Source organism: Pleurodeles waltl, unplaced genomic scaffold (genome assembly GCF_031143425.1).
Source record: "Pleurodeles waltl isolate 20211129_DDA unplaced genomic scaffold, aPleWal1.hap1.20221129 scaffold_37, whole genome shotgun sequence".
NCBI classification, from domain to species: domain Eukaryota; kingdom Metazoa; phylum Chordata; class Amphibia; order Caudata; family Salamandridae; genus Pleurodeles; species Pleurodeles waltl.
Genome location: NW_027150076.1, coordinates 9,050,926 through 9,070,087, shown reverse-complemented (window position 1 = coordinate 9,070,087; position 19,162 = coordinate 9,050,926).

Sequence of the window (19,162 nt, the reverse complement as noted above, 5' to 3'; positions counted from 1 at the left end):
TGCCACATGTGCTCTGAAAGTCTCAGCCCCTCCTACCTGACATTCCTCGCAGGGCTTCTCCAGCCTGCTCCTGGCACGGAATGACAGCTGGCTGATTGATGCTAGGCCCTGCTCCAGCAACTGGACAGAGCAGTAATTGGCCCTAATCCTGAGCTGAGGCAGAGAAAGATGACATCCCTGGATGACCCATAAGTTGTATAACTATGCTCCTGTAACCTACTGCATCATTCTTTTCTTACAGGTTACAGTGTACTTTGGTGTGACTCTGGTCTCGGTGGACCCCAGAGAACTGGAGTTGCACCCTAGGCCCTCCTTTCCCATTGACATTCAATGGAGTATCCCCCCAATGCAAATATCTTAAGCCCCCTGACATTGGCATTGAACTGGGTGTTAATAAGAAAGGGGGACTGGGAGAATTAAAGGTCCAGTATACGTGCTCCCTACATATAAGCCTATATAACAAAGAGTATACTGTTCCAAGAGTGTCTGCCTATGTTAATCATCACGGGCAATTAGTGTCATCAGGAGTACCCTCAAGCATCAATTACGATGCTGAGCATCATCATCGGGTTGACTCCTCGCCGGACCGGCACTGCAATATCCGACGGGCCACCACTCGAAGGTGGTAGGCTCTATGACCGAAAATGATGTTACTGATCAAGTAGAGTCAGTGAAATGTGATAATGTGTGGTGATAAGAAAGGAGAGTAAACGGTGTATTAAAATTGGCTCTGAACACCAAATGTCTTTAATACTATATGTAGGAGTCAGGCCAAGATTAAAAAATTGAATCAAGGAGTCTAAAGGGGAATAATGTGCCCCGCACTCCTTAACATAAAGTGAGGAAAGGAGGAGAACTGCTCAATCCTAACATTAAGGGGTCGACATGTTTCACGCCTAAATGGTCTGTTAAAGATCCAGCGGCGTTTCTTCAGGACCTTAGAAAAGATAACTTCTCCTTAAAGACAAAAAACAATAAGTGCTGGAAGGTCAGTTACAGTGTATGCATTAAATAGTCGCTGTCAGTCGTCTATTAGGTCGCCCTGAAATAAAGAAGACACACAGACAGACATAGAGAACAGCAAAATATGCATTGATATATACAGGTGAGTCAAAAAGCCCAGTATCAATACAATAAAAATTCAATAAATCCATTATCGCTCAAAAAACGTGATCAGATTCATTCAGCATGGAAAAAGAGGGGCTTACCATCCCATTTTGAGAAAGGGCCTCATGAGGACGCTAAAATCCCGACCAGAGACGGACCCGCTCTATCAAAGGTAAGTAAAAGAAGGGTACAAAGTATAGACAAGGGACCAATTAAGTCAAAAGTATTATTAAACAAATCTGATCATACATTTAATCTTGTCACATAGTCCAAAACCACTTTGTAAAAAAATGTAGTATGGAGGTGGAGTTCGGTACATCACCCCAACCTTGAACTACAAGTGAGCTCATGGCCCACACTAGTCTATAAAAACAGATAGTCGACATGCAAGCATACAGCCATAGACAGAAAAGTCCCGTCTATCTCAAATGTCCAATGCCCGGGGAGTGAGAGTACAATGTCGATCTTATTTTACCGCTAAGCAAATCGTGGAATATGCTGTGTCGCGTGTTTGTGTAAGTAAAAAGGAATTAGCCATATATTTTTAGCGAGACCGCTTGTTCGCGAATTCGCAGGTGAGTGAAAAAGAAAACAGTCAAGCGATAACCGCTGCAACTGCCTCTTCGTCACTGACTTACTTGGGAATGGTCGCTGGTCAGCACTGCACCTACCCTGGGGCGCGTCCCCGAAGACAGGAGAAACGTGAAGCCGGTGTGTTTTAAGGCTTCGTTAGTTCAATCGGCAGTGTCTCTCACGACCGACACTGAAGAGGGACACACAATAATATGAGCAAGTCTCATGAAAAATGGCGGCCGCCATATTGGAGTGGTTTTTAAATGTTCACAGTTGACGTCTCGAGCTGCGATCTAGAGTGGAGTCTATTTCACTCGACTCAAAAAAACACAAAAACATTTCTGGCTCAGACCATAAAATAGTTGTATTCCGTCTAGAGGTAACATCTAGCTCTTACTGATAATTGTTCTGGAACCCATTAGTAAATAGTACCAAATCGAGTGTCTCAGGATTATTGTGACAGTACTAAATAAGGTTCTAAAAAAATTCTGAACATTCGTTCTGGGTTGTCAAAATAATTCGTACTTATTATTATCCTGTGCCCTATTAGAAATGATACCATATTGTTTGGATCAGAATTACTGAGACACTGGCAAACAGTTATGAACTAGAGAGACGGACAGGTCGTGGGAACAAAACTGTACGTCATATCAAATGGTAAACGATCTCTCAAAAACAGAAATTTAACTATCCCACTAGTGGAACATCCTAAATAACAGGTCAGTTCAGAAAGAACATGTACAGAACTGAGTTTCTAAACCGAACTTCAGTGTCCGTCATAAGGCAGTTACGATGACAGGGTGCACCATGGGATCTCGTCATTTAGACCTGTGTCAGCTGTTTTTAATTTGTAAATCCAGCGTTGTTCAGTCCTCAATAGAAATCTGGGATCTCCATCGTTACGTCTGGGTACTTGTAGAACAACCCACCAAAGGTCATTAGGACCGTGATTCGCTTCTAAGAAATGTATGCTCAGTTTTGTAGTGATTCTCGAGCATCTAATGTTGCTACGGTGTTCGTTAATACGTAGTTTGACTGGTCTAGTCGTCATACCTACGTATTGTAGATCACATGGACAGGTTATCAAGTAAATGCAGTTCCGGGTGTTACAATTCGTATGTTGGGTCAATCGCCATGAACCTACATGTTTCAGATTTAGAATGTCTACCTTTTTAGTTAAGGGACAAACATTACAAGAACCACATGGATAATGTCCGGAGACAGGAGGTAAATTCCATAGAGTGGACTGCTCATGTGGTTTATTGTATACAAATGGTCGTGTATGGATCACCATGTCTCTGATATTCGGAGATCTTTTGAAAGAAAACAATGGTTTATCCAGAGGGACCCCTCCGCTCTGTAGAATGGTCCACCGTTTATTAATAAGTTTTTTAAGGGTGTTGGACAGCGGGGTATAAGTAGATACACAGGTCAATCGTGTTAGGTCGTTCCGTGTAGTAGGTGCCAGTAAAGCATCACGGTGGTTGTTGCGGGCTCTTACCTTTGATAGAGCGGGTCCGTCTCTGGTCGGGATTTTAGCGTCCTCATGAGGCCCTTTCTCAAAATGGGATGGTAAGCCCCTCTTTTTCCATGCTGAATGAATCTGATCACGTTTTTTGAGCGATAATGGATTTATTGAATTTTTATTGTATTGATACTGGGCTTTTTGACTCACCTGTATATATCAATGCATATTTTGCTGTTCTCTATGTCTGTCTGTGTGTCTTCTTTATTTCAGGGCGACCTAATAGACGACTGACAGCGACTATTTAATGCATACACTGTAAGTGACCTTCCAGCACTTATTGTTTTTTGTCTTTAAGGAGAAGTTATCTTTTCTAAGGTCCTGAAGAAACGCCGCTGGATCTTTAACAGACCATTCAGGCGTGAAACATGTCGACCCCTTAATGTTAGGATTGAGCAGTTCTCCTCCTTTCCTCACTTTATGTTAAGGAGTGCGGGGCACATTATTCCCCTTTAGACTCCTTGATTCAATTTTTTAATCTTGGCCTGACTCCTACATATAGTATTAAAGACATTTGGTGTTCAGAGCCAATTTTAATACACCGTTTACTCTCCTTTCTTATCACCACACATTATCACATTTCACTGACTCTACTTGATCAGTAACATCATTTTCGGTCATAGAGCCTACCACCTTCGAGTGGTGGCCCGTCGGATATTGCAGTGCCGGTCCGGCGAGGAGTCAACCCGATGATGATGCTCAGCATCGTAATTGATGCTTGAGGGTACTCCTGATGACACTAATTGCCCGTGATGATTAACATAGGCAGACACTCTTGGAACATTGAACTGGGTGTCCCTACAGTGAATAGACAGTAAGCACACTGACTCTCCCTCACATGTATACACCCCTCTCATGAGACCTACTCCAGGTCACCACCCACTCTGCATAGTTCCTCCTGCACCAGGCTTACCTAAGCGCAGTTCTTGGGCTGCGCACACCAGGAATCCTCCTCCCACAGCCCTCACATGGGTGCACATCCATGCGCACACATGATCACATGTAACCTGCCCAGGGCCTCCTGCCTTGCTGCGCCACAGCAGCCTGTCCTTAGCACGGCGACACCTGCGGAAAACACGTGCAGTCCATTTTACCATGTGTTTATTGTGCGGGAGTCACCTCATAGGAGGCTTCCTCACAGTAAACAGTCAAAAACCAGGTGGTCAAAAATCGAAAAATCAGGGCAGTCCTGATGGTCAGAACCGTCCTCTAACACATACACAATATGTATCTGTGCTGTTGTGTTTTCATTGGGGTGCAAGGGGGTATCCTGCTCGCCCAGCACGTCATTGGCCTCTGGGTGATCGCTGCAGGCTACGAGTCACTGAGGCGGGTATCAATGTGGGGGGGTCCCGCTAGAAGGAGCCCCCGTTATCTTAGCATGTCTTCTGCGTCTGACATAATCGGCAACTTGTGATACAATTAAAAATACAAAGAACTCCGGACAGAAAAGCAACATTTGAAAAACAAATACTCGAATCTGTCAATAAGACGCCACAACTCAGAGTACAAGGGCACGAGTCAGTCAGCCCATCAGGAGCAGGCAGAAGCACTTCCATGCACCGGAGGAGGCATCAGCTGGCGCGGCACACAAGGATGAGCCGTACATGCTGCAAGCGATGCCGTGCGAGGTCGGCGCCGTTGGGGAAGGCGGAAGGAATACCCGTCCTTGAAGCCTCCGTCTGCGGCATCGTGGCGGATTGAACATGTATGCCCTCGCTCCTCGCTCCCCAGAAATGGGTGCACCGCGAAAATGAACGGACCTCATCTCACGGTGACCCAGGAGCATCAGTAAATACGCAAACGTGGGAGCGTTTCACATTTATACAACATAAACGCTGCAATAGCGTAGTAAGGCTGCCATCGGCCCTTGTGGAAGAAAGCGCTCGACTTCTGCCCAGATCGCGCTGGGAAAAGTGAGAAAAAGTAGCCCACGAGCCGGACGGAAAACAGCGAACCTCGCATGTTTTCAGTACTTGGTCGATGCGCTCGAGGAGGGCTATCTACCGGAAAAGGCATGACGTGAGCATGCCTTCCACTAATGACAGCAAGCAGATTCTAACAGGCAAGCCCACGAGCCAATGACAAACACTGACGTGACGTGGACGGGGCTCCGAGCCCTTTTTAATTACAAAAGCGCCTTTCTTAGCAATAGGCATGCGCAAGCGCATGCAACGCAGGCTTGACTCTAATAAACAAACATTTGCAATGCAATAGGTCTCGCGTTTACTTGAGTTGGAGCTATTGGCATTGCTTTGGACTTTTTTGCCGCATTAATTGCTCAACCCTGCCACATATTTTGGTTATTTTGCCACTTAGTTCCAGTGGCCCTGCATATAACGGGCTAGTAGGGCTAATGGATTCTTTTTTCAAACAAGGCCCTTAAATCTACAACTGCAAGGTTCTACCTAGCAGTGCACAAGTTATAACAAAATGCAATGGAAATTCTGAAACAATAAACAAGATTCCTGTCCAAGTTTTATTTCCGAATGATTGAAGTTTACAGAATGGTAAAAGGCAAGGATTTATTGGTACATGATAATAATTGCCCTACTGTGTGTGCTATTTAAAACAGGAGTGGGGCGATGATGAATTGCTTTTGCCAAATTGCTTTAATCAACAATTGTAGAATGGTTTACATGTTGAAATGAAAGAAGGGAGAGGGAGAAAATGTCAGAGTTATAAAGAAAGTATTGTTTGCTCGGTAAGTACTCCGCCTTCTGCAGTAATGCCATGGTGTTCTTTTATGTGACGCCTTTATTGATAACACTGCAATGTTTTCCAGAGGGGCGGCTGGACTTCAAAGGAGTTTAATACAGTTTACAACTGCGTGTGATGTTAGGAATTCAATCTTAAAGCGACCCTTAGACCTTCCGATACTAAATGTTTCACCGCATGAGCATTCTGGGCTCTTTTTAAGAAAGCGCCGTGTGCAACAAACTGAGCATTAAAGAACCACACACTGAAGTCCACGGGAAAATAAAACTGCAATTTTGGTTAACAGAAAAACACCTTGTGATTGCGAGAAGCTGTGGCGTGTTGAGGGCCATTTGTATGAGTGCGAGCAGATACCTCGCTTTAAGTGCTCTGTGTTCTTTAGCTGTCTCTTGTGGGCGCTAGAGAAGCCTGCTTTGTGTTCGTTAGCTGTCTCTTGTGGGCGCTAGAGTGCAATGAGGGGCCGTGTAAAGCCTGGAAGTAAGGAACGGTGAAGCCTGCTCTGTGTTCCTTACCTGTCTCTTCTGGGCGCTAGAGTGCAGTGAGGGGCCGTGTAAAGCCTGGAAGTAAGGAACGGTGAAGCCTGCTCTGTGTTCCTTACCTGTCTCTTCTGGGCGCTAGAGTGCAGTGAGGGGCCGTGTAAAGCCTGGAAGTAAGGAACGGTGAAGCCTGCTCTGTGTCTGGTTTAGGGTCCCCTGCTGCAGCCCCCCAACACCCCCCCCGGGGCGGGAGCAACAGTGCAGGGGGCTCCCTCATGAGAAGGACCCATTGGGGCGCAGGAGGTTGTGTTCCTGCACCTCAAGGCCCAGGCTAAGTGGCCTCAGAGCAGGGAGTGCCGGCAGGGTGCGCAGGGGTGCAGTGGGCCCCCTACAGGTGACTCTGAGGGGTGTGTGCTTCGTCTCCCATCACAGCCCCGAGCGGAGGCCACACTTCCAACACTGGCCTCTTTCAAGCAGAGTCGCTGCCAACCAGCTCTAGAGACGATACTGAGGAGCTGACCTTGCTGCAGCATCTGTGTGCAGCGTCCTTGTGTGCAGCATCTGTGTGCAGCATCTGTGTGCAGCATGTGTGTGCAGCATCCTGTGTGCAGCATCTGTGTGCAGAATCCTGTGTGCAGCATCCTTGTGTGCAGCATCTGTGTGCAGCATCCGGTGTGCAGCGTCTGTGTGCAGTATCTGTGTGCAGCATCTGTGTGCAGCATCCTGTGTGCACCATCCTGTGTGCAGCATCATGTGTGCACCATCCTGTGTGCAGCATCTGTGTGCACCATCCTGTGTGCACCATCCTGTGTGCAGCATCCGTGTGCAGAATCCTGTGTGCAGTATCCTCTGTGCAGGATCTGTGTGCAGCATATGTGTGCAGCATCCTGTGTGCAGCATCTGTATGCAGCATCTGTGTGCAGCATCCTGTGTTCAGCATTCTGTGTGCAGCATCTGTGTGCAGCATCTGTGTGCAGCATCCTGTCTGCAGCATCTGCGTGCAGCATCTGTGTGCAGCATCTATGTGAAGCATGCTGTGTGCAGCATCTGTGTGCAGCATCCTGTGTGCAGCATCTGTGTGTAGCATCCTGTCTGCAGCATCTGTGTGCAGCATCTATGTAAAGCATGCTGTGTGCAGCATCTGTGTGCAGCATCCTGTCTGCAGCATCTGCGTGCAGCATCTATGTGCAGCATCTGTGTGCAGTATCTGTGTGCAGCATCTGCGTGCAGCATCCTGTGTGCAGCATCTGTGTGCAGCATCCTGTGTGTAGCATCTGTGTGCAGCATCTATGTGCAGCATCTATGTGCAGCATCCTGTGTGCAGCATCTGTGTGCAGCATCTGTGCGCAGCATCCTTGTGTGTCCACAGCAGGACCAGCTGTATCCGTCCGAAGTCCACAAACCTCATCCCTTAAGCTGGGCTATAGGAGCTACCACAGCTCTGGGAGGCCTGAAGAATATGGATCCAAGCAGGAACAGTAACTCGCCCCCAGGCGCTGCGGAGCGGTTCATTGCTCGCCGGTCCCATGGAATATTCACTTCTGCAAAGTGTAATCACCCGCACAGCAGCCCCAGGCGCTGCTCGGCGGAGTGAGGGCGCTGTAACAGGTTCATGGCAGGGAGTCTAGAAGTTTGATTACAGCACCCCGGGGGGGCAGGGGGACCCCTCCCCTCAGTGATGTGTCACAATCCTGCGCAGTGCCGTGAGCTGAGTGCTGATGTTGGCTTGTCCACCTGTCAACATTGTGTGATCTTGGGCAACCAGCCTGGCTCCCTGCACCCCAGACCAGCGCCCACAACTAAAGGGCTCCTGCTGCGCAATCCCTGCACACTGCAGGGTGCAATGGGGCGGAGTGGGCGCTTTCCCTCATCCTGACGTGGAGAGGTCAGGAGGCCACTCTGCTCGGAGCTGCACGCTCAGTAAGTGAGGGACTATCTGACTGGATGCACAGGGACAACCTTGTCTAGAAGACCAGAGACTGAGTGCCTGTGAGAAGCTGGCCTGGCTTACAGTGGGTACCTTGTGGTACTTACACTCTGTACCAGGCCCAGTTATCCCTTATTAGTAGAATAGAGGTGTTTTTAGCAGCTTAGGCTGATAGAGGTAGCTATGGCAAAGCAGCTTAGGCTGAACTAGGAGACATGCAAAGCTCCTACTATACCACTGGTGTCATATGCACAATACCATAAGAAAACACAATACACAGAGTTACAAAAAATGAAGGTACTTTATTTTTATCACAATATGCCACAAGTATCTCAGTGAATACCCTCAGTTAGAAGGTAAGTAATATACACAAGTTATATGTACACAAACCAAAATTAGGTAAGTAATAGCAAGAAAGGTAATGCAAACAGTTTAGGATTAGAATAGGATGCAATAGGTACACATAGGTCTAGGGGCAACACAAACCATATACTCCAAAAGTGGAATGTGAATCACGAATCCCAGACCTATGGGAGCTTGTAGAGGGTCGCTGGGACTGTAAGAAAACAGTGAGGGTTACCAAAATACCCCACCCCAAGACCCTGAAAAGTAGGAGTAAAGTACCCCTAATACCCCAATAGGACATAATAGTCGTGATAGGGGGATTCTGCAAGAACAACAAACACCAGCAGTGCACTGAAACCGGATTCCTGGACCTGAGGACCTGCAAAGCCAGGGGACCAAGTCCAATAGTCGCAATAGTGTCCAGGAGGGGCAGGAGCCCAGAAAACCCCGGATGAAGGTGCAAGGAAGCTGCCTCTGGATGGAATAAGCTTGGAATTCTGCAACAACAAAGAGGACTAGGAACTTCTCCTTTGGATGGAAGATGTCACATGTCACGGTGAAGGTTGCAGAGGTGTTCCCATGCAGAATTACCACCAACAAGCCTTGCTAGGTGCAAGAGTCACTTTAGAGGTTTTTGGGTGCTGCAGGGTCCCAGGAGGGACCAGGATGTCGCCACTTGGGGGAGGAGACAGAGGGGGTGCTCAGCAACTCTGAGAGCCCCCACAGGAGCAGGCAGCACTCGCAGAAGTACCGGAGCAGGCACTTAGAAGACTTGTGAACCGGAGAGAACTCAGAGTCACAAAAGAGGGTGCCACGATGTCGGATGCCAACTCAGCGAGCTGGGCACTGCAGGACAGAGTGCTTTGGACCCAGGCTAGGCTGTACACCAAGGAAGTCTTGGAAAAGTGCACAGGAGCCAGAGCAGCTGCAGATCACGCAGAACACAGGAATGTCGTCTGGCGTGGGGAGGCAAGGACTTACCGTCAACCCATGGGAGATTTCTTCAGAATTTCCAGTGCAGGGTGAAGGCAGACAGCTCTCAGAGCATGCACCACCAGGAAGCAGTCGAGAAAGCCGGCAGGATGAAGCGCTACAAGGTTGCTGGTAGTCGTCTTGCTACTTTGTTGCTGTTTTGCAGGCGTCCTGGAGCAGTCAGCGGTCGATCCTTGGTAGAAGTCAAAGAGAGAAGTGCAGGGCAACTCTGGTGAGCTCTTGCATTCGTTATCTGAAGAATACCCCAGAGGAGAGACCCTAAATAGCCAGAAAAAGAGGTTTGGCTACCAAGACAGGAGGTTTGGCTACCAAGAAAGGTAAGAGCCTATCAGAGGGGGTCTCTGACGTCACCTGCTGACACTGGCCACTCAGAGCAGTCCAGTGTGCCTGCAACACCTCTGAATCCAAGATGGCAGAGGTCTGGGGCACAGTGGAGGAGCTCTGGGCACCTCCCCTGGGAGGTGCAGGTCAGGGGAGTGGTCACTCCCCTTTCCTTTGTCCAGTTTTGTGCCAGAGCAGGGCTGGGGGATCCCTGAACCAGTGTAGACTGGCTTATGCAGAGATGGGCACCATCTGTGCATATCAAAGCATTTCCAGAGGCTGGGGGAGGCTACTCCTCCCCAGCCCTTCTCACCTATTTCCAAAGGGAGAGGGTGCAACACCCTCTCTCAGAGGAAATCTTTTGTTCTGCCTTCCTGAGCCAGTGCTGCCTGGACCCCAGGAAGGCAGAAACCTGTCTGAGGGGTTGGCAGCAGCAGCACCTGCAGTGGAAACCCCGGAAAGGCAGTTTGGCAGTACCCGGGTTCTGTGCTAGAGACCCGGGGGATCATGGGATTGTCTCCCCAATACCTACAATTCCATGATCTTAGACATGTTACATGGCCATGCTCGGAGTTACCATTGTGACGCTACACATAGGTAGTGACCTATGTGTAGTGCACGCGTGTAATGGTGTCCCCGCACTCACAAAGTCCGGGGAATTTGCCCTGAACAATATGGGGGCACCTTGGCTCGTGCCAGGGTGCCCACCCACTAAGTAACTTTGCACCCAACCTTCACCCAGTGAAGGTTAGACATACAGGTGACTTATAAGTTACTTATGTGCAGTGAAAAATGGCTGTGAAATAACGTGGACGTTATTTCACTCAGGCTGCAGTGGCAGGCCTGTGTAAGAATTGCTTGAGCTCCCTATGAGTGGCAAAAGAAATGCTGCAGCCCATAGGGATCGCCTGGAACCCCAATACCCTGGCTACCTCAATACCATATACAAGGGAATTATATGGGTGTACCAGTGTGCCAATGTGAATTGGTAAATTTAGTCACTAGCCTGTAGTGACAAATTTGGAAAGCAGAGAGAGCATAACCACTGAGGTTCTGGTTAGCAGAGCCTCAGTGATACAGTTAGGCACCACACAGGGAACACATTTAGGCCACAAACCTATGAGCACTGGGGTCCTGGCTAGCAGGATCCCAGTGACACATAACAAACACATTGACAACATAGTGTTTTCACTATGAGCACTGGGCCCTGGCTAGCAGGATCCCAGTGAGACAGTAAAAACACCCTGACATATACTCACAAACAGGCCAAAAGTGGGGGTAACAAGGCTAGAAAGAGGCTACTTTCCTACAGTGCGATCCTCCTCAGTTCATCTGCCCTGCATTGGTCCGAGCTGTTATTTCCGGTCCATTGAGGCACACAACAGTAGCCCTTGTTATACATAGCGCTATAAAAGACAATAGCCGGCCATAGCAAACATCCTACTTAGGGTGACCACCTGACATTGAGGCAAATTCTGGACAGGACTGTAAAAAATTCAGGACAAATGGTCAAAGTTCAAGACAAAAATTGAAGAACAAACATCAGTGTTACAGACACACACAAGAGAGGCCATGCCTCACTATGTTATCAGTGCATTTATTTACTCTTTTTTAACATATGACTATTTTTTTACTGTGGTCTTTTTGTAATTGCTTCCTGGTATGCCACATTCAGGCCGCACATTACGTCCTGGTTTAGTAGTAAATTAATGCCCTTCGGCACTGTGTCAAGGCCATCACCCCTACCCAAATCTACCCAATCTTTCTTGGAGAGAGAGTAACAACAACATTTTGATTATGTTTCTGAACATTTTAAAACCCCTGAAAAACAGTTTGAGAAACATTAAGGAAATTAACCTTATGCTAGTTTAAACAAATTAAACAAAAGCATCTGGCTCACTCCAAATGCCCATGGACTTTCAACCTAAAACAATTTAATGAGGCAGGGCAGATGGTGTGGGCGACAGTCTCACACCTAATGTCGGGATGTGAGGTACCCACAACTTGTCTGTAGTCTCACAGCACTAGAGTGTATGTCTGGGACTCTACATTTATCTCAGAATTGGGAGCCCAGACTACCAATCAAAGATAATAAAAGAGGAGGATGAAATTGAGATCAAATGGGAGGTTGTTGCTAAGAACCGCATAAATAAGGAAGAGAAGAACAAGCTGGGACAGTTCCTAAAATCAGACAAGATGGGTCCACCAAGACTAACGGAAGGTATTGGGTACCTGGGGAGCTGTCTCTGCACACAAAAGAGAAACAGAAGAGGCACTGTCAAGTGGTAGAACAATCAACACCCATCCACATTGGCAAACTCTTCTGGTGCAATGGTCCGCTGTTGGGGCTTGTGATAGATGAGCAGGGGCCAGACCCCGTGCAGGGTTGTGCAAGGCAATTGCCCACTTTGTCCATGTCTTTATATGGTTTTGAAATTGATCAAAAGCCAAACTAGTGATCTGGGTTATCCCTAAAGGTCAAGTACACATAAAATCTTCAAAATATTTGGGATGTTAAAAGCACAAACAAAATGTTAAAATGTTAAAATGTAATTAATACTTCTTTAAAATATGGCACTGTTTTTCCCTTTGTATACAATTTGATCTCGGATTGCACTGGGAACCAGTTACCTTTTGATACCTAGTGATTAATATCTACCATTCTCCCAGGGATTAGCAGGATGGAAATCTCTGCAGAGCGTCACAGTCCCTCCAAGCCCAGGTTACTTTTTGGTCTTCTCCTCTGCTTTCTGTAGTGGGCCACGTGGCACTAGTGAAGATGGTGTGCTACCATGATGATAGTATTATTTTGCAAACCTTCCCCTGCTCATCATTCTTTCCTTCTTCAGATATGCCGCACATCTAATTTGGTTGCTGAGGGACCTTCGGGTAGCTCTTTCCAATCTAAAGCTACCCGTGACTGCGGGTGGATTAGGCCTTCTGGACTTAGAATATTCAGCTGCACAGGTCCAATGGGTGGCTCACTGGCTTTCTGCCCACCTCCCTGCATGAGATGTGGTTTATCCGTAAAGACTTTTAAGGAGGGCTTACTGCACTGCTCATTGTTTCCTACTGACCATCCTTGGTTACCATGCACAGCTTTCTCTTGCCTTGCTGGAACCTGTAAACTCACTGACACTAAGACATCCTGTGCTCCTGCACTACCTTTGCAAAGCCTTCCCACTTGCACAGGATGGCTGCACTCAGAGCATCTCCATCAGAGGCATGCTGCAGGTGTCCTAAAATTGGGGGATTTGTTTGTGGACGGTGAGCTACTAAATTTCCAAACCCTTGTGGCAGACTACCATCTTCACCCCGGTCAATTCCTTACTTACAACCACTTTAAACAAATAATTAAATGCCATATTTCATGTCTGCCACCTAGCACTAACCCTACAAGAGGTGTGCCAGGTGCTCTACAACATAGGGACTGGTGGTAAACTGATCGAATAGGTGTACATACCTTTCCTGCAACATCGAGACCGCTCCAAGTCTTCTCGTCATACTACCTGGGTGATTGATGTGGCCAAACCTCTGCAAGGTACGGACTGGACTAAAATACTGGATTTTACCCACAAAGTATCCCATTGCTGTCACTTTGAGTACATTCATAGTGCTTCCTTGGAAATGGATTTCGCCTGTTGCTTGCCATTGGCTTTGTGGTTTGTAACTCATAGTTGGTTGCTTTCAGTTTGCTGGCTTTATTTGTTTTAGGCTATGCAGCTTGAGTTCATCTCTTTCCTTGCCCAAACCTTATTTACAGTGTCCTTCTGAGTGCTCCCTTTCTGTAAACAGGCTTGTAAATCTTATTCTTATCTCATCACATTTGCTGTGCATTCAAAGAACAAGGTCAAATGTTAGGCTCTGTCTTCAGTGGGAACTTAGGGCCACATGTAAGTACGTTTTGCGACTCACCAAATCCGTCACATCCCTATTTGCGACCGTGCAAAACACGAAATGGTATGTATAAATGGAGTCCCAAATATCGATGCGACCAATTACTGAATTGCAAACATTTGCAACTGGATTTTGCGACTCTCAAATAAGAAATCGCAATTTGCGACTCGCAATCCGAATGTACACGGCAGTCGCAAATTGCGATTAGTCTCAAATAGGCCATTTTGCACACCCAGATTAGCACTGATTCCAAACAGGTGGTAGTCAGAACCAAAGTATAAAAGCAGACCCAAAAAGGCATCTGGGTTTTTCAAAATGGCTGTACTGTACGTGATTGCATGGAGGAGGCGAGTCCAGGCTGCCCAGCAGAGGAGGAGGAGGCGGAGACAGGAGAGGATATACAGAACCAGGCAGACCATATTTCAACAAACTGAGGAGGAAATATATGATAAATATAGACTGAGCAGCGCAGTCATCTTAGAGATCATTGAACTGCTGAAACCTCAGCTAGAAAGCCAAACCCTGCGCAGCTGCTCCATCCCCACACATGTGCAAGTGCTCTGCTCACTGCACCCCTTAGTCTCGCGTAGCTACCAAGGGGTGATTGCTGTTGCTGGTGGGGTGTCTCAAAGTGCCCTGTCACGATTCTTTAGACGGTTCTTAGATGCCATACTCGCACACATGTCCAGATAGATTTACCTTCCCAGGAATGCAGAGGAAATACACAACACCAAATTGGACTTCTACAGAATTGCAAACGTTCCCCATGTAATAGGGTGTGTGGACGGGGCACATGTACCCATATGTCCTACCGCAAATCTGGAATATGTGTTCCGCAATAGGAAATGTACTCACTCGCTCAACATCCAGGTGGTATGTGATGCCCATAATGTCATAACTGATATAGTGGCAACATTTCCAGGGAGCACACATGATGCATACATATTCAGGCACAGTGGAATACACCAATGCCTAGAACGTGGGGAGTTTGATGATGGATATTTATTAGGTACTGTGTAGTACTCACCAATGTCAGAAATACAGGTCAATGCATAACCATGTGAAGCCATGCTCATATCTGCTGTTTTGTTACACAGGTGACAGTGCATATGCTCTGAGGCCATGGATACTCACCCCATATCTAACACCTGCCAATCAGAATGAGAGGCGCTACAATATTGGACATCAGCGCACCAGAAACGTCATTGAAAGGACCTTTGGCATGTTGAGGTCACGTTTTAGATGCCTGCACAAAAGTGGAGGTGCACTCCAGTTTGCCCCAGACACTGCATGCAAGATTGTGGCGACATGTGCCGTCCTACACAACATGGCAACCAGACGTGGGCTACGTCTCACCCTAGCCTGGCGATGTTAGCAACGCAATGGAGGGCAGACGGCGATGGGATCACATAACAACTCATTACTTTGGCAGGTAAGTGCCAACCGACACTGCACTCACAAATGTAAAACACACGTAGTCAGGTTGTTGAAAAAAAATATCCTTTAATGTCAGGAGTGCATTATGTCAATAGTGGCAAAAATGGTGTAACATCACCTGAGACATTCCAATCATGTGCCTTAAGAAAAACTTAGAGACATCACATCACACCCTCCTATGGCTTCGACCACCATGGCCTGTGCCTGGGTGGTCCACAGATGTCTGGTGGGCGCTGATACTACGCAGGATGCGGGCATCTGAGGAAGAAACGCTGCTTACGCTTGACATGTCCTCACTGTCCTGAGGGCTGTCACCAGTACCTCTTGCTGCCTGGGAGGTATGAAGAAGGTCCACAGCAGCAGTAATGTGCCCTAGTCTCCTTGCCACATCTCCAGCAAAATGCCCTAGTTCAACCTGGAGCGTGACCGTGCGTCTTGACAGGCATGTGGTTGTGGTGGCTAGGCGGCCAATTGACTGACTGAGCCGGTCCAACTGTGCAACTGTGTTGCGCTCTTTGCGCCTTACATGGGCCCGATCTGCCACAATTTCCCTACATAGGTCGGTGATGGCAGTGGTGAGGTTGACCATCTTGGTGTTCATGGTGGATAATTGCGTTTCAACATTCACAAATCACTGTGTGAGGGTCTGTTGCATTCAGTGTAGATTCCGTTTCATCAACCGCATGTGTTTGCTTTGCAGGCGGTGACTGCTGAGTAGGGATGCCTCCAGTCCCAGGAATAGTTTTGTACTGGCACCCTCCTCACCTGCATCATGTGTCAGACGACACCTTCTACGCCCAGACCCTGCTGATCTCAGTGGCCATCTCTCACCCATCTGTGGCCCGAGAGTCAGGTTTACTGCCTCATTGTCCACATCTGTGTCCTCTGTTGTTTCATGTGCATGAGGAACAATTGGTGTTGTGCAACACTCCTCTGCGGAAATGCTGACTGCCTTTTCAGCTGCCATTGTGGCATCAACGTCTCCCTCCACACTGGGGTCATCAGTGGATACCTGATGGAGACCTGTGGGACACAGGGGATACACTGTCAGTGCCGATCAGATGTGTGGCGTATCAAAATAAACATTTCTCATATATTGAACTAATGTACTACATTACCCATAATGCACTGAACTTGAGGTTGGCATATCGGCATGGAACACTTTGGATGATGCATGCTTTTGGGACTGTGGTTGTGTGCATGGTGCCTTGAATAGTGTAAATAAGTGCGATTTGCTACTTAATTTTGGAGGTTCCAGGTGCTAAACTGTAAGAGGCTGGACTGGCTTGTAATGAGTACCAAGGGGTACTTGCACCTTGCACCAGGCCCAGTTATCCCTTATTAGTGTATAGGGTGTCTAGCAGCTTAGGCTGATAGATAATGGTAGCTTAGCAGAGCAGCTTAGGCTGAACTAGGAGACGAGTGAAGCTCCTACAGTACCACTAGTGTCACTTGCACAATATCATAAGAAAACACAATACACAGATATACTAAAAATAAAGGTACATTATTTTTATGACAATATGCCAAAGTATCTCAGTGAGTACCCTCAGTGAGAGGATAGCAAATATACACAAGATATATGTACACAATACCAAAAATATGCAGTATAGTCTTAGAAAACAGTGCAAACAATGTATAGTTACAATAGGATGCAATGGGGAAACATAGGGATGGGGCAACACAAACCATATACTCCAAAAGTGGAATGCGAACCACGAATGGACCCCAAACCTATGTGACCTTGTAGAGGGTCGCTGGGACTATTAGAAAATAGTGAGAGTTAGAAAAATAACCCTCCCCAAGACCCTGAAAAGTGAGTGCAAAGTGCACTAAAGTTCCCCTAAGGACAAAGTAGTTGTGTTAGAGGAATAATGCAGGAAAGACACAAACCAGCAATGCAACAACTGTGGATTTCCAATCTAGGGTACCTGTGGAACAAGGGGACCAAGTCCAAAAGTCACAAGCAAGTCGGAGATGGGCAGATGCCCAGGAAATGCCAGCTGCGGGTGCAAAGAAGCTTCTACTGGACAGAAGAAGCTGAGGTTTCTGCAGGAACGAAAAGGGTTAGAGACTTCCCCTTTGGAGGACGGATCCCTCTTGCCGTGGAGAGTTGTGCAGAAGTGTTTTCCCGCCGAAAGAACGCCAACAAGCCTTGCTAGCTGCAAATCGTGCGTTTGGCGTTTTTGGATGCTGCTGGGGCCCAGGAGGAACCAGGAGGTCGCACATTGGACCTGCAGAGAGAGGGGATGTCGAGCAAGACAAAGAGCCCTCACTGAAGCAGGTACCACCCGGAGAAGTGCCAGAAACAGGCACTACAAGGATGCGTGAAACGGTGCTCGCCGAAGTTGCACAAAGGAGTCCCACGTCGCCGGAGACAAACTTAGAAAGTCGTGCAATGCAGGTTAGAGTGCCGTGGACCCAGGCTTGGCTGTGCACAAAGGATTTCCGCCGGAAGTGCACAGGGGCCGGAGTAGCTGCAAAGTCGCGGTTCCCAGCAATGCAGCCCAGCGAGGTGAGGCAAGGACTTACCTCCACCAAACTTGGACTGAAGAGTCACTGGACTGTGGGGGTCACTTGGACAGAGTAGCTGGATTCGAGGGACCTCGCTCGTCGTGCTGAGAGGAGACCCAAGGGACCGGTGATGCAGCTTTTTGGTGCCTGCGGTTGCAGGGGGAAGATTCCGTCGACCCACGGGAGATTTCTTCGGAGCTTCTGGTGCAGAGAGGAGGCAGGCTACCCCCACAGCATGCACAAGCAGGAAAACAGTCGAGAAGGCGGCAGGATCAGCGTTACAGAGTTGCAGTAGTCGTCTTTGCTACTATGTTGCAGGTTTGCAGGCTTCCAGCGCGGTCAGCAGTCGTTTCCTTATCAGAAGGTGAAGAGGGAGATGCAGAGGAACTCGGATGAGCTCTTGCATTCGTTATCTGAAGTTTCCCCAGAGACAGAGACCCTAAATAGCCAGAAAAGAGGGTTTGGATACCTAGGAGAGAGGATAGGCTAGCAACACCTGAAGAAGCCTATCACACGGAGTCTCTGACGTCACCTGGTGGCACTGGCCACTCAGAGCAGTCCAGTGTGCCAGCAGCACCTCTGTTTCCAAGATGGCAGAGGTCTGGAGCACACTGGAGGAGCTCTGGACACCTCCCAGGGGAGGTGCAGGTCAGGGGAGTGGTCACTCCCCTTTCCTTTGTCCAGTTTCGCGCCAGAGCAGGGCTAAGGGGTCCCTGAACCGGTGTAGACTGGCTTATGCAGAATTGGGCACCTCTGTGCCCAACAAAGCATTTCCAGAGGCTGGGGGAGGCTACTCCTCCCCTGCCTTCACACCATTTTCCAAAGGGAGAGGGTGTCACACCCTCTCTCAGAGGAAGTTCTTTGTTCTGCCATCCTGGGCCAGGCCTGGCTGGACCCCAGGAGGGCAGATGCCTGTCTGAGGGGTTGGCAGCAGCTGCAGTGAAACCCCAGGAAGGGCAGTTTGGCAGTACCAGGGTCTGTGCTACAGACCACTGGGATCATGGAATTGTACCAACAATGCCAGGATGGCATAGAGGGGGCAATTCCATGATCATAGACATGTTACATGGCCATATTCGGAGTTACCATTGTGAAGCTACATATAGGTAGTGACCTATATGTAGTGCACGCGTGTAATGGTGTCCCCGCACTCACAAAGTTCAGGGAATTGGCTCTGAACAATGTGGGGGCACCTTGGCTAGTGCCAGGGGGCCCTCACACTAAGTAACTTTGCACCTAACCTTTACCAGGTAAAGGTTAGACATATAGGTGACTTATAAGTTACTTAAGTGCAGTGTAAAATGGCTGTGAAATAACGTGGACGTTATT